The 16601-nt window shown below is 38.1% G+C and overlaps 1 protein-coding gene across 8 annotated transcripts in view; it reads left to right on the top strand.

Moving 5' to 3' along the window:
• Positions 1-16601, top strand: part of VDR (vitamin D receptor) — an 88874-nt gene that overhangs the window by 10232 nt on the left and 62041 nt on the right. For 4 of the 8 annotated variants that reach the window (XM_088138050.1, XM_088138046.1, XM_088138047.1 and 1 more), the window contains exons 2-3: positions 107-213; positions 2642-2722. The gene's annotated coding sequence lies outside the window, so the exon portion shown is untranslated. Of the gene's footprint in view, positions 1-106; positions 214-2641; positions 2723-11583; positions 12000-13210; positions 13285-16601 lie in introns of those variants that run through there. The other 4 variants (XM_088138051.1, XM_088138049.1, XM_025163764.2 and 1 more) reach the window with 3 other exon arrangements.

The raw sequence follows: 16601 nt of genomic DNA, 5'->3' as shown, positions 1-16601 counted from the left end.
CTGTCAAGTTCCTTAGTAGAAGATGGTATGAAAAAGTAAGAGTTATCCAGAGGATATTTGGAAATCCACCTTGGATCTTTTCTCTATTTTCATTTGTAATCCATAGTTAATCAGATAGAAGACCTGGTTGTGTCATCAAGCCTGGGGGACTTTGAGAACCAGAGACATTCTTAGATGGCTCCACTGTAATTGATATTCTGCTCTCTCCATGGGGTTTGTATATTTTAAAATCTTTTTTTTAATCTTTTTTTAAAATTTGTGATAATGTTTTTATTCTAATAATAACTTTTTATCTGTTTATAATGCCTGTTTTTATTCACTTGTTATTTTAATTGTTGTACTCTGCCCAGAGTCACTTTGTGAGGTGGGCAGCTATATAAATGTGAGGAAGGAAGGAAGGAAGGAAGGAAGGAAGGAAGGAAGGAAGGAAGGAAGGAAGGAAGGAAGGAAGGAAGGGCATATTAATTGATGAATTAAACAAGCCCATAATCAGTGTATGATACAGCATTTAACTTTGCCAGTCTAGGTTTTTTTTTGTTTGCTAGTTTTGCTTATCTGTGATTTACTGCCTAAATTCTTCATCCATTTATTCATACAATATATAATTTGTCCAGGTTCTGAATCATATTTCACCAGCAATTTAGAATAAGGCTCAGCAAGCGCTCCAAATTTTGTTTTTTAAGGTTTTCAAGTTCAGTCAAATTTTTAAGAGTTTGCCCTTGTTTTTGTCATTCCTTTAGAACAATCGTGCTTGTTTGAAAATATTAGAACCAGTCCAATGGTTCTGACTGTTACAAAAAGAGAGTCTCAAAGGATCTCCACTTTGTCTTATTTACAATTAAGTCTTGCAGTCTCTATGATCTATTATATCTAGTCAGTCTGCTTATTGTTGGGGTTCTGGGTCTTTGCTGCTTTGACAACTTACAACATGACTTAATAGGCAATGAAGTTCTAATTCTGTTAGTGTGCACACAGTTGTGCCAGTACTATATATCCCTCTTTTGTCCTTTCTATGCATATTCTATGTGTTCGTTATATATAAATTTAATGTCAAATGAGCAAAGCCCATGCGTAGCAATCTTTTCAAGTAAGCTATGTTTAAAAAAAAAAAAAAGAAGCCAGCATGGTCAGAGTAAGCCATACTCAGTTCAGTTAGACAAACCTATGGTCTGAGTATGTAGTAAGGCAGCTTAGTATATTCAGATGTAAAACTCAGAAATGTTATAATCTGAGCACTCATCTGTTTTATTGGGAAAAACATTTTAATTACCAGCATTTTCCCATTTTATGTGCACTTCTTGTAGTCTCAGTGAACAGGCCCTTCATTAGGTCTGGAACTGTATGTACTTTTAGGAATGGAAAAGGGAATTGTTTGTTTGGATCATAAAGAATATAAATGGCAAGATAAGCAAGAACAAAAGTCCAACCAGATAAGGCAGGGCAAAGGCTGCTAAGGGTGTGAAATTCACTTTGATGCATAGTGTTTCTGAAGTAGCTTTTTGACATGCACTGTGATTAGAAATATAAATTTGGCTTGTGAATTAAGCATCTCAGAAAGTTCTGGGGTCAGTTTTGGATTAGTACACTGCCAAGTATTCAGTTGAAATTGGGTACCTAATAGTTAGGGAGGCAAGTAGCAGGGAGTGATTTAAGCAGTGTCATACTGTAAGCAAAAACCCCAAACCAAACCATAATTATGGTAGATATGTCTTATCCTAATCTATTTAACTGAGTCTGATGACTTAGGGAATTGATATTTAGAAAAATCAATCTGTAAATGATGGAATTCATTTTCTGTTCTAAATATATTGTTTCTTTAAAAAACTTGATCCTCTCCCATTGTTAATCTCTATAAACTGAGTTATTTGTCTAAATCAGATTAACTAACTAGCAGCCTGCATGCCACTTTCTGGCAGTCCTTATCAACTTTAAATTTTAGTTAAAAAATAGTATTATAGGAGTAAAGGCATTAAAAAATCAGGAATAAGGACCATTCTACTATGTTAACACTGCTGTAACTTTTAATATTATATTTATTTTATTTATTAAATATATAGCCATTTTGTTGAGTCAGTGGGATGTCTAAGTTGTTTGTAAATGTACATATGCCTGTATAATGATGTCCTTGAGAAGATACACTTCTGAATTGCAAGGTTTTGACTGAAGTATAGTGTTTAGATACTACAAAAATTGGCTGAGTTTATGATCTTTTCCCTTAAAATAATTTAAACCTGACATTATCAAGACATTCCAAAATGGTAATTGAATTTGGACTGAAATTTTAAATATTTGAGTAATACGTGTGTCTCTTGAGGACTGTTATATTTAAGAATCCAAGCAAACTAAGCTTTCTGTGTACTGTCATCATGACTCAATTTAAAATTTACAGAGCTTAATGTATTGACTTTTTGGACTGCAGAATTCATGTATATAATTGATGAGAATTTTATTTACAAACATGAATAAAACACGTAAGAGATACATTCTGTATTAGACAGCTCCTATCCCTGTTCTTATTTTTTACTGAGTATTATTTGTTCACCTTTTATTGAGTATTATTTATTCACCTTCTCTGCTCCAGCTTAATATTGTGTGAAAACTCTGGTGACATACATGTCTGATTTATATTTTGTGGTTTCAGAATTTGGCTCCTTGGATAACACTAGCTTAGATTGGCAAGTGGCTTACTACATCTCTTCTTCAGAACTTCAAAATAACATTGGTAAGAATGTATTTAATTATAATTTATATTGTTCTAGTTTACTTTTAAATGATCTTTGCATTTTTTTGGCGTATCTTTAAAAATATAGGGCATCTTATTTACTTGTGTTCTGCTTTGGTATTTTCTGTGTAACTCTCTAAAGGAACTCCAACAACATACACAAAGGAACGCAAGAGAGGGCTTGTATAATTTGGCTCTGACCTTTGGGTACAGATGGATCCGAGTGAAATGAAGGATCTGTGTTCTTTGGCTAATACAAGAAAATGAGTGTTTTATTTAGAGGTGTATTATATTTGTTGGACTGCTGATTTGCTCGTTTATTTTATTCTATACTTTTATTTCTTTAAAATATTTATACTCTGTTTTTTCAGGAGTGATCTTTGGAGCAGCTTACATCTAAAATTAAACAATAAAAATTTCAAATGCCACCAGCCTATTCTTTAAAAAACTGTGAAAGTGCTTACACATTTCTTCTAACTGTAATCGATATTTTTAGGTTTAATTTTATTTTGGTACTGATGGATTGATGAATTTGCATCACTTCATTGCAGCCATCTATAAAGACAGGGGTTTATTAAAATTGAGCGAAGTTATACTCTTTCCTTCATTCAAAGAACTCAAAAGATATGCAATTAGTTTACATTACTCTCATATTAAGCTCAGAGACTAACACAACAGTTCATGTCTGAACACTTGAACCAAAAATGATGTCGAAAACCGTAACAGAAATGGTTGCAGAAGTTTGGGGGACAAGAGCAAAGCGTTCTTTTAAATATGGCAAAAAACCCCACTATTTTTTAATTATTCAAGTAGATGGAGAGGTCAGATTTTTTTAATGGTATAGTTGGCTATGATGTTCCTTCCCAGAGGTTAAAAATGTAAATATAAGACTAGCCATGTTGGATCAAACCAGAACCATCTTGTGTCCAGCATTTTATTTCTCACACTGGCCAACCAATCTCTGGGGTGCTCGCAAGCAAGATATATCCGTCTTCTTACATAGTTCCATTGCAGCTGGTATTTGGAGATTACATATTGTTCCTAACCGTGAAATAACATAAATCTCAAGAATAATAGCACATGATATACCTATCATCTATGATTTTATCCACTCCCTTTTTAAAGCCATCCAAGTTAGCAGCTCTCACCACAACCTGCGGTAAAGAATTCCATAGTTAATTAAGCTTTCTTTTGTTTGTTCTCAATCTCCTTCCAGTTAGCTCGATTGGATGACCCCCGAGATCTAGTGTTTTGAGAGAGGAAGCAAACCTATTCCTCTCACTTTTTCCAGGCTGTGTATAATTTTATACGTGATCATATCCATGGGTCCATCATGTTCCCCCTCAGTTTCCTTTTTCAAACTAGAGTTCCCAATTTTCTATGTTTTTCATATAAAAGGTTTCTGAGCCATCTCATAATTTGTATCCCCTGTTGTCTTCTCTTTTTTCCAGTTCTCTTTTATTCTTTTTCAAATGAGGTGACCTGAATGGTATATAGTATTCCAGATACAGACATATCATAGATTTGCATAATGGTTTTAAAATGTTGGCAGTTTTATTTTCAGCCTTTTTCTTAATGAGGCCCAGCATGGAATTTGGCTTTTTCACATCTGCCATGCATCAGGTCAATATCTTTATTAAGCTATTCACTATGACTAGTACATTTTTTTATTCAAATTTCACTTCACTGAGAAAATTTCCCATTTCTTCCTACTCTTTTGCTCTAAAATGTTGATGAGGCAAGATTCACCTTTCTGGAATCCATACTGATTTTCCTTCAGTATGGCTTGTTCCCCTACATGCTGTTGTTTTCTCTCCCAATTTGCCTGGAACAGAACTTAAGTTGAGTGGTCTGTAATTTCCATGCATCCTTTTTTAAAAAATGGTGTCAGAGTGGCTACTTTCCAGTCCCTGGTGATTTTTGCTAGGAGGTCATTGAATTCTTTGTGAACTCTCAGGTGGATGCAGTCAGGACCCAGTGATTTGTTATATTATAGTCTCCCAAGATGCCCTTGAATATCTTCTTTTGCTATCTCAATTTATTTTAGTTCCATTTCAGCCCTGAAATGGAGTCTAGGCTCGTACATCAATCTTGTGTCTTCTGTAGTAAAGACAGATGCAAATAATTCATTCAGTTTCTCCGCAGTCTCCATATCTTCCTTGAGCATCCCATCTCTTTCATTCTTTTGTAGTCTGACAGTCCAACTGCTTCCCTGGCTGGTTTTCTGCTTCAAATTGACTTAAAGATTTTTTAAAAAAAATTTATTTTCTTGCATTCCTTATGCTTTTTGCCAGGTTTTGTGTTCCTTCTCATTCTTTGTATTAAGATAGGCTTTCCGTTTCCCAAAGAAAGCCTCAGTTCTTATAGTTTCCTGAACACAGCCAGAAGGCCAGCTGTCCTCTTCCTGGACTTGGTTGACTTTCCCTTATATTGGGGAGTGTGCTGTACTTCAGTTATAATGGCTTGAAATAATCTCCAAGCAGCCTGAAGAGATTTGTTTCTCTTGACTTTTACAGGATCTGAGTATCCTTTGCCTTTTGTGGTATCCTTCTGATCTTGATAATTCTCAAATATTTTACTCTAAGGGCAAGCCTAATGTCACTTCCTGATACTATATGGAATTTATATACTATATGGCTTGAAGGCATGTCATTGGCAAAACTGTAGAAGCTAAGTGAGTCTAGAGAGGAAAGAACTCTTCATATACAGAGTTCGTAGGTTCAGTCAAGAAAACAAATATAAATCAAATTGCATAATTGTGTGCATTTCAAAGCAGTTGATGTATAGAAAGAAGCCAGCCATGGGACACAGTATTTTGGAGACCACATAGATAAAGGGATCACTTTAATTATTTATTTATATTGCCTTGCAGTGGTTCACAAAGTAATATCAAGGCAAAGATAATAGTAAGAAGCAACTCCACCATCAACTATATAAATACTGCATCTCTCACAAATTTTTAAAGAACTTTCACATCTTAAAAATTGCTGAATTTGAATAACTTCCCAAGCTAAACTGAAGGGTTTGCATGACACAATAAACCTGGCTGGTAGAACTAACACACATGCCACCTTCTTACTTGAGTTGAAGTGCAGACATTTTAAAGTTGCCAAGGTTGAGAAACACTTGTATAATAATACAGCTCCACTGCTAAAGCAATCATCTCCCTGGCCAATACCTTCCTCACCTCACTTGGAAAGAGCCTTAGCTGCTCATTTACTGATCAGGCAGGCATTAATGTGGTCTCTCAGGTACTTAGAGTTTTAGCCAGATGTTTATATCCTTTTGTATATCCTCCTTTTGTCCAGGAGGGCTTTAAAGATTTCAGTCAGCATTGACAGAGTCCAGCTGACATATTAAATCTATCTGTCTGATTAAACCTTAATCCTTTCCAGGGTGTGCCTTAACCATGATCATTGTCTCTTGCATGGCAAATGCAGGATGGCTACCTGTTCTAGTTAGCATTAACCAGAATTCAAAACCTACAAGTAACCATAATATCAAATTCCACTTAGTGGTCCCAGCGTAGCAGCTGCTTCTTGTCCTTATGATGCACTTAACTGTAGAAGTGATAACAACCAAGATTAAGGAGCTATAAAGGTTTGGAGTAAGAAGGTGGCATGTGTGTTCAGTTCTACCAGCCAGGTTTAATGTGTCATGCAAACCCTTCAGCTTAGCTTGGGAAGTTATTCAAATTCATCAGTTTTTAAGATATGAAAGTTCTTTAAAGATTTGTGAGAGATAATCCCAACAGTCAGTGCTGATTAAGGATTGACATTTCTGTGCAGACACACATATAAATGTAGTGTATTTCATTAGAATAACTGTGGTCAGTTGCCTCTTTTTAGGATGAAATGACAGTAACTGACACATCAGTCTTAACTATTTTTTGTGCCTCTGATGCAATACAGGGACTTCTAGCAATAAAGGAAAATGCCTCCAAGATGAGAAGCTGATCTTTTCTGGGAGTATTATCCCACCCTAAATATGTAGTTATTTGGTTAGAATGTGTATTCGTTGGCAATTGAAAAACACAGTAGTGTAGCATTATAGTGTGGACAAGATCCTGGGGATGGTGAAGGCCACCACTTGCCATCTTGACCCATGCCCCTCCTGGCTGCTGAAAGCAGCTCGGGAGGTGACATGCGATTGGATCCAGGCGATGGTTAATACATCTTTGCAGGAGGGAGTGTTTCCGGCTGCCTTTAAGGAGGCGTTGGTGCACCCCCCTCCTCAAGAAACCCTCCCTGGATCCTACTGTACTGGACAATTTTCGTCCAGTTTCCCCTTTTTGGGGAAGGTGGTTGAGAAAGTGGTGGCATCACAGCTCCAAAGGGTTCTGGAGGAAATGGATTATCTGGACCCTTTGCAGTCAAGTTTCAGGCCCGGTTGTGGAACGGAAACAGCATTGGTTGCACTGATGGATGATCTCTGGCGGGAGCAGGATGGTGGAAGTGCAACCATTCTTGCTCTCCTTGATCTCTCAGTGGCTTTTGATACTGTTGACCATGGTATCCTTTTGGGTCGGCTCAGGGAATTGGGGGTGGGTGGCACGGTTTTGTGCTGGTTCGCCTCCTTTCTCCAGGGCCAATCCCAATTGGTGGTGATAGGGGGCAAGAGGTCCCACCCCCAGCCCCTCCTTTGTGGGATGCCGCAGGGTTCGGTTCTCTCTCCACTCCTTTTTAACATCTACATGAAACCGCTGGGCAAGATTATCCATCATCATTGGATGAGGTATCATCAGTACGCTGATGATACTCAATTATACATCTCCATCCCAGGTGAGGTAAGTGTTGCCGGGACCGTCCTTTTGCAGTGCCTGGAGGCTGTGAGGGTCTGGATGGGGAACAACAGGCTCCAGCTGAACACTGGCAAGACGGAGTGGCTGTGGGTTAATGGCTCCTCTGTATCCGGGACGTTGTCATCGTTGGTCTTGGATGGGGTAGCACTGCCCCAGACAGACCCAGTGCGTAATCTGGGGGTCCTCCTAGACTCACAGCTCCTGCTCAAAGAGCAGGTTGCAGCCGTGGCAAGGAGGGCCTTTGCACAACTTCGGGTTGTGCATCAGTTACGCCCTTTCCTGGATTGGGATGCTCTTCGGTCACTCATGCCCTTGTTATCTCCCATATAGACTACTGCAATGCACTCTACATGGGGCTACCCTTAAAGAGTATCCAGAAGCTACAGCTGGTCCAGAATGCAGCCACACAGGCTATTTTGGGAGTCGCAAGAGGGGCCCACGTAACGCCATTGCTCCACAAGCTGCGTTGGGTACCAGTTTGCTTCTGGGTCCAATTCAAGGTGTTGGTTATCACCTTTAAAGCCCTACATGGCATGGGGCCAGGTTACCTAAGGGACTGGCTCTTCCCTATGACTTCAACCTGTCCTACCCGATCACACAGAGAGGGCATGCTTCAGAGCCCCTCGGTAAAAGAACTCCAATTAGTGGGTTCAGAAGGCAGGCTTTCCCTTTGGTAACCCCTGCTCTTTGGAATATTCTGCCTCTGGAGGTGAGATTGGCCCCCTCACTCCTGGCCTTCTGGAGGGCTTTGAAGAACCCCATAGAGGCCTGCTGTCTTCAGCCCCAGATCCATCATCTTCTTGGACTTTCTCCTTCATTTTTGGTAATGTTTTGTATACATTTTTAATGTTTTATGTATTTATATATATTTATTGTTTTAATGCTTTGTGTGAGCTGCCCAGAGTCCCCCACTGGGGGGAGATGGGCGGAGAGAAATGTAATAAATAAATTAAATAAATAAATAAATAAAGTTTATAGAATGCTCAGAATGGAAACATTTTGTTGGCATATTTCTTCCTTGTGATTCTTTATACATGGAGTAGGATTGCTGCTTTCCTGACCTTGGACTGTATTGTAAAGAATCTGTTTATAACTATTAAGTGGTAAAAATAAGAATGGTAGTTTGGACTGTAATTATTCCAGTCTTCAATTGCTCATATGGGAAAAGGCTTATTATTATAAACTGACTACGGGTGCTTCTGGATGAAAATGTTCCATAATAGTTCAATTTTATTCAAAAAATTTGTAAAGGGTCTGGATTATATCATCCTCCATTTGTTACTAGTAACCCTATCAACCCACAAAAAAGCAATTTTTATTGTTTTCAGTGTTTCTACTTTTTCCAAAAATTATAAATGGGTTTATTTTTTAAAGGGGTAACATATACAGGCAAATTTCTCAATAGATTTTGCTTTGAGATAATTGTAGCAAAGTCATGACTTTCCATTTTGTTTGATAGATTTCCAAAAATTATATGAAAATAAAACAGCATTTTAGTGGTCCCACCAAAGCCACACACAAAAAGGTAAAGTGAAAAAGCAAACTAAAAGAGCAGTAAATGGATTTCATATTTACATAAAGAGGTAGAATGTATTATTTAGGCCACCTGACTGCATTTCATTCTCATTGGTCCAAGATAAATTTTGCTTATGCTAATTGCTTCCCCAATTTTTAAATTTCCTTTTTTAAATTAATCTGAATGTATGCTAGGTTTGGAATGCCAGTCAGTTGACTAATATTCATTAGTCAAAATATTTTCACATTTTTATTTTCACACAGGCTTTTATTGCATCGTGAATAGGTGTAAGTGTCATATGCATCTTAGCTGTGCAGGAATCAGCATTACATATACCCCCAGCTCCACTCCTAAAGAGCTGGCTCCTGCTGTCTGAAAATTCTCTAGAGGGTTTTCCCTTCTCGTATCCCACTTCAGCCAGATGCAGTAGCCCAGGAGTTGCAATGCTTTGTTTTTAGCTTAGAGCCCTTAGACTGACAACACTGTTTTCCTACTTTCCCAGCTGATTATAGGATGGCACTACAAACAGAGATGTCTATGTAAATGAAGTTCTCTTTTTCTAAGTTATTTATCAAGAGTTGTATAAATATATAAATAGTTATATTTATTTAATTCATGAAAAGAAATTACGGCCTAGCCTCTGGTGCTGGTGGTCCAACTCAGTTATTTAAAGCTGATTGAATTGTTAACTTTTGTACAGGTCTGACCATAGCAATGAGACCCAGTTTGGCTTAGTGGTTAAGGCACTGGATTAGAAGCCGGGAGGGAAACTGACCATGAGTTCTAGTCCCGCCTTAGCTACAGAAGCCAGCTGGTGACCTTGAGCTGGTCAGTGTCTCTCAGCCCAGCCTGCAGGACTGTTAGAGATCTGGATTTAGAGTGCAAAATGGGATTTGGGATCCGTGTAGGTTTACATGCAGCAGCCTGAATGTTTCCTTATTAATTGATCGACTGGTATTGGCCATTATGCCTATGAATATGATAGCAGAGTAAACACTTTTCTTTAGTTTTTATGGTCTCAAGGCACCCTAAGGTATGCTAGCATGGACTGTGTTAAGATAGTATTTTAAGACTCAGATTCCTTCAGACTTGGATAGATGGCTTTAAAATGGTAACAGCCTTCATAGTGCTTTAAAAATCTTTGAAGTTCAGTTGAAAGAATGGGAAGTGGGTGAGGGGCATTAGTGAGAGAAGAATCACAACCACCGTCTCTTGCAAAAATTCAAAATACATTTGATCGGTTCTTTGATGGTGACCCTGACCTAGAGTTGCTACCTAACCAGAATTCCACATGCAGTGGGGCTAAATTTATAATGTACAGTTATGTACTATCAGCACACATTCATGTATGCTTTACTACTTTATGCAATCTGGTCCTTGACCTGCTTCCCTCCCCCTCCCCCAGTCCTTGGCTACCAGCATCCAGGAGCACCTGGCTTCTAAATCTCCAGATTTTGTAGCCATCACTAGTAGCCCCTGATATGCCTTCTTTTCCTGAATTTTCTCTCTCAACTCACCTAAGCAAAAGGCCATTGCTACTTCTTACAGCAGCAATTTGAACATGAACTGTATCAAATCCTTTACAATTGAAAATATTTTTCTTGTTAAATATTGACACTTGCTAGGAAAATGATAAAAAAAGTCATGAAGGATCAGCATTACATGTTTTGGGCAACTCTGTGCTAATTTGAAAAGACAGGAAAATGGAACCCTGACCCTCAAATTAGAGAAAATAGCAGGAATGAGGGAGTGCTTAAATAATTGTTTTCTTTTGGGCGTTACCTTTTTCTTAGCTCTCCCTGGAGGAGGTCCTTGAACCTTTCTCCTTGTAAAAAGAAAGTAATATTGGGGGAAACTTTCATACCCACAGGTGCTCTAAATATCAGCACTTCTGATGCTGATTTTGATTTTAAAAAATAAACACAATGGCATAGCGACACTTTTAAAATAAAAGGAAAAAATGCATTTTTGAAACAAGATACCCTTGACACAACCATAATGTGTCACCACAGTAAATGCAGTGATTAATAGTGCCTGTGGGGTAAACTGATTAAACACAGCTGCGCTCTATCTGCATTCCCACATAAGGCAGTTTGAAGCCGCTCTACATTCACTTTCCCAATTTGCAGACCGAGCGCTCTGAGCATTGTCACGTGTCTCCCTTTGCAAGTGTAGGATTCTCAGAAGACACCATACGCCAATCAGTGCTTATCCTCTCTCCCCCCGCTGACCAATAGAAGTGTGCAAAGAACCTCCCAGCAGCCCCCTCCCCTCCTGGTTCTGGAGTAATTCAAAGAAAAGGAAACCAAAGAAAACATTGGCGCTGCCCCCCCTCCCTCAAGTTTTTCTGGATTTATCTCTGTACATTTATCTGATTTTTTTTTAAAGAAGAAATCTGAAAGGTTGCTTTCAGGGAAGCTATGTAGGAGAAAAGCATTTTAAAATCACAGAACATACAGTAGTTAACTGTTGTCTTAAGCCTCTGTAGTTTGTGAAAGTAGCATGGTAATATGTCAGCCGTGTTGCCGCCAGGGGCTTTTCCCAGGCACTACGGCCAAAGAGGCTGGATTCAGGCAGTGATCAACGATAAGCTCTGAGCCATGCATACGGGAAGAAAGACACCCCAAGGAACAGAAAACCGACCTGAGAACAGGCAGAGGAGCATAATTCATTGCAGCTGCTGTAGTGGCTAACTTGAGCCTGGAAGCCAGGAGGTGGGGTAGGACAAGAAATCTTTCCAACGAGAAAATAGCCTGCCCACGAGGGCTGCAGAATTGCAGCAAAGCTTCTTGGAAACTTTGTCATACAAAGGAACAGTGATCTCGAAACTGGCTTTGCTGTTGTTTCCAACGAACTGGAGCAGAATTAGAAATAAATAGATTCTGTTCCCCAAAACAACAACCACCAACAACAACAATTAAATTGTTGGAACAAACAGGGTTCTGTTCTGGCTAATACAGGTAAGGAGCACTTTCTACAGAGGTGGATAGCTCTCAGTGTTCCTTACCTGTCTTCCGTAACTTGGAGTGGTGATCAGTCCTAGAGCAGCTAAAGAGATTAAAAGACTGCAAGATTTTCTGTGGGGCGGGTGGGATCCCTTTCCTCAATAAAGGGACCAGGAAGAATATTGCTTTTAAGTAACCTGCCACTGCTGAAATGAAAGGCAGATTTCACTGTGCCTGTCTGCATTTATGCAGTGTTTAGCCATGGCTGGATAGGCAGAAGGAATGTGCAGGGAATTATTATTATTATTATAGCACTGAGGATAACCTTTTTTTCTCTTGAAACAAGAATCCCGCCCCCCCCCCCATGATATCAAGTTAAAAGTGGGGGATCTGTTAGAATTGCAGCACATATCAAGTCTTTGAACATGATGTTGCTCTGAAAGATGTGGGCATATGAATAAAAGTGTGTGCCTTTGTGTGTGTATACACACACTATATATATCATATATATATATTGATAAGTAACAAAACCTAAAAGAGCTTTGTATTGCAAAATATACTTGTTGAAACGGGTTGTAACATGGCTTGCAGTTTTAACGAATGACTAATGCGTTTTAGGATTCTTTGTAAAATGTTGCAAAATTCTAACAGATGTTGTGAAGATATATAGGTGTTTGTAGGGTGCATCTTTGCCCCTTCATTTGATGAGTTCCAGGCACTGGATAGAGAAGCACCTTTAGAAGTAATTTGATGAACATTTATTTGGAAATTTAACAGAATCTAAAAGCAATTGCTTTGGAATTTGTTTGCACTCTTCCAAGACAATGTTAGCCAAAATGTATCGTACCCTTTAATGGTGACTGAAAACATAATTATTTTTTTTTAGTGTGATCACTGCTGCTGAAAACATGCATTTGAAAATTCTGTATGTGTGCTTTTTCAGAATTAAGTCACCTTAAACTACAGTACAGAATACACAAGTGTTCTGGAAGCCTTTTTTTTTTCCATGAGCAGGAGTGCCTGTCATTTTATAATGCTGTTTATGGAGTGGATGAATAAAACCCTGGGGATTCTTACCTCAGAATGCACCCTGGGCATAACAGAACCAGATTAATTTCCTCAGAAGCAATGTTAGAATAGGAGTAAGCAATTGGAAACTGGTGCTTTTCGCCATGCCTCTGAGTCATGTGACAGTTACTGTAACAGGGTCTAAATTGCCTGTTCATTACTGGGAGCAAGCAGTCACTCACTGAAAGCACAGTTCAAAGGAGGTGCGGCTAAGTCCCGTGCCAAGCTGCAGGTAAGTTTATAATCTTGCTTCTAGCTTAACAACTGAAATCAGCCTCCAATATAAATCTTTACCATTTCAAGTTTTTCACAAAGCTCGGTTTGTCATTGGGTGGTCAGGTGTTTTAGATCCTGGTAAAAAGCAGTAATCCTTATAAAACTTTTCAGAAAGTGAAGATAGATTCAAATGTTTCTGAAATTATTGTAATATAATAACTGTAGCAATTAACTTTTTCTCTCTCTGAATGTTAATTAACATTTGAAAATAGGGAGAAACATAATATTTACTATACTTTTTCCTCTTAAGTGTTTGCTTCTTCTGGTCTTAATAAGGCAAACTTTATATTTTTTTTATTTTTATTTTTTTATTTATTTTTCTGCCTTCAAGTCAATTTTTAACTCCTGGCAACTTCCTGGACAAGTCCCTGCAATTTCCTTGGCAAGGTTTTTCAGAAGTGGCTTGCCATTGCCTCCTTCCTAGGGCTGAGAGAGAGTGACTGGCCCAAGGTCACCCAGCTGGCTTTGTGCCTAAGGCAGGACTAGAACTCAGGGTCTCCTGGTTTCTAGCCTGATGTCTGAACACTAGGCCAAACGGGTTCTAATAGGGCAAACTAGTGTCAAGAAAATGAATATTCTTGGCAAAAAGCGAAGAATGCCAACAGCTATGACTGAGTGCACAGAGTTCAAGATTATAGTTAACTTGCTGTTTGGTTCTTGCTTCTAAGAGAAAAGTACTTTAAATGTTTAAATTAGGAAGGCAGTGCCTATCAGTTGTGCTATAGGAAGAACAATCTTAAAGCTGAGGTGGTGATCTTTTTAAGAGAAATTTTTAATCTTTTTAAGATTAAAATTCCAAGCAGATGTGGGGTCCTTGTCTTTATGTGCAGGTCAGGAATCTGTTGGGGAGGAACTGGCTTGACAGGTCCTTAGTTCAAAATATGCAAATGTGCATGTTTTCCTTTTCATCCAAATAGGTTATATTGGGAATTAAGATGCATATGAAAACTTAATTTTAACATTTCTTTAAACAGTATTTCTTAAGCAAAATCATTTATTAGAATTTGTAATACAACAGCCAAATCAATTTTTACTAAGAATACTGCAGCATTATTAAATCAATGCATCCAAAACTAAAATTTGAATCAAGATCACTTATAACATTTGGAATAATGTACATAGTGTAAATGCAAAATTTCAGAGGATACTTGTGATTAGTAAAATTGGCTGTGTTTTAAAAGCAACAAAGGTTCTTGAAAAGGATTCATGACAACAAGACAATAAGCCTATGTGACACATTTAGCAGCTGGAAACATTTGCAGTGACATTAGTTTGAAGAATGGCTTCTGGAGTGAAACATTTTGTAACATAAAGAGTTCAGTTGTATAGTAAGATCTAAATGGGGATGGCATGTGTAACTATAGAAGAGTGTTCTGGGATATAAGAGCTGAAGTCAAAATTTGATTTAGGCTTTCCATACTACCAAAGTGAAGCACTGGATTAGGTGCAAATGGAGGTACTGTATAGCTGAAAAGGAACACCTAATACTGTTGATTGAACGAGCAGATCATTTTGATTCTAATGCACACTTTTGAAAAAAAAAATACAATCTTATAAGCCTCAGTTTGTTCTGTTCTTCCCATTTCTTTTCCTTATCACATTACACTATAAGCCTCAGATGTTTATGTTTGAAATCTCTAAGAGATACTTTCTGTCTCAGGCCTTTGGTTCCACTTAATGATTTGCTCCAGATTATTCTTTTCTATTGTTTTAGGTCTTTTTTTTCCTCATTCTTAACTTAGTTTTGTTGTAGACCACTTTGATTTCTGGATGAAGAACATTAAGTAAATGTAATAAATAATACATATACAAATAATAAAAATAATACCACTGCATAACACATTTTTATGTAAAATTCCTCTCTAGTTTACAGCCAGAAGGGCACTTGTTGCATGTTGACTTTTCAATGCAGATACCTCCTTAGGATAGGAAATTATATGAGATTACAGGTAATTTTCATTTAGTGACTGCCTTGTTTAGCAACCATTTGCAGTTAAGACGGTTATGAAAAAGTATCCCTACAACAAGTCTTCACATTTATGACCTTCGCAGGTCTGTAAGGCATAGGAAAGCTGAAGTAAAATCATAAGCACAGTGGTGGTTTCACTTAGCAACTGGCTCGCTTAACAACTAAGTTGCAGGTCCCAATTATGGTTGCTAAATGAGGACCACCTGTAACGCATTTTAGTTTTGCTATGTGACAACATATGTTCTGCCTATTTGAAGAACAATCTGGGCAAATTAATTGACAGCAAAGAGCTTGGAATTTGCCCAATGCTGGGCAAATTAATTGACAGCAAAGAGCTTGGAAGATTAGATTTATCAGAAAAAAAATTGGAAAATGACCTTTGAATAGGATTTTTGAAGGAGATGCTGGCATAGTAAGAACAGTCATATAAAGGTGAAAATTAAAGTGAGAAGATTACTATGTAACCTTGAATATAAAAAGAAAAGCTCTAGGATCTGGAAGATAATGGTGTGAAAAGTAGTAGTCCAGACAAAAGAAGACATGATAGTGGTTAGAGGTAGAAATAGTATTATCCATGTTTCCCTAAGACAGGTATATAGCATTTGTTGGCAGTCTCGGGTAGTTGAAATTCCCCTGGCAGGTCCCACCATTCAGGGATCAGAAAGCTATCTTCATGCCCTATAGTGAAGGGTCTTACAAACCAAGCTTTACCTGGGTTTTTTCCTTGGGTGGCTGATATTGTGCATTATTATAACACAGGCAAAAATATCACCTTCAAATTATTTTCAACTGTCAAGCTTTGATATGGCATAAAATTTTGTTTATTGGGCTGAAGGTAAATGTGATGGTGGTTGATCTGCTGATTTGAGCAGACATCCATTGAAACATTTTTTAAAGGGTAGGAATGTGGCACATTCAGTTGAAGCGGGGGAATGGTGCACTGGAGCCCACCTACAATATCTTTCTAACCTCTTTAAGCCACAGTTGGGCTACAATACTGAAGATAAGCCTTGTAGGAGGGAAGAGGCAAAAAGGAGAAATGGGAGCTAAGCTGTGAGGATGTTGAACAGTTTAGTTTCCATTAGTTACTTTTAAAATTGGACTTCCATTCCACTTTACATGTGATTGGGGCGGTCCAGTTGCAAACAGACTATGACTGTCTGTTCTAATCTTGATGATAAAAACAAGATGAGTGTACATTCACAAGTACACTTTTCCTGCTGTTTTCGAACCACTGAAAGCTTGTCAGTCTCTAGTCTTAGTCAAAGAGCTGGGAGAAAAAGCCACACAACAGCATAGATGAG

Source organism: Python bivittatus, unplaced genomic scaffold (assembly GCF_059951505.1).
Source record: "Python bivittatus isolate LINGU-HERP-01145 unplaced genomic scaffold, Pbiv_v1 ctg000220_np1212, whole genome shotgun sequence".
NCBI classification, from domain to species: domain Eukaryota; kingdom Metazoa; phylum Chordata; class Lepidosauria; order Squamata; family Pythonidae; genus Python; species Python bivittatus.
Note: the sequence above shows the minus strand (reverse complement) of the source record. Positions and strands in the feature narration are given on the sequence as shown.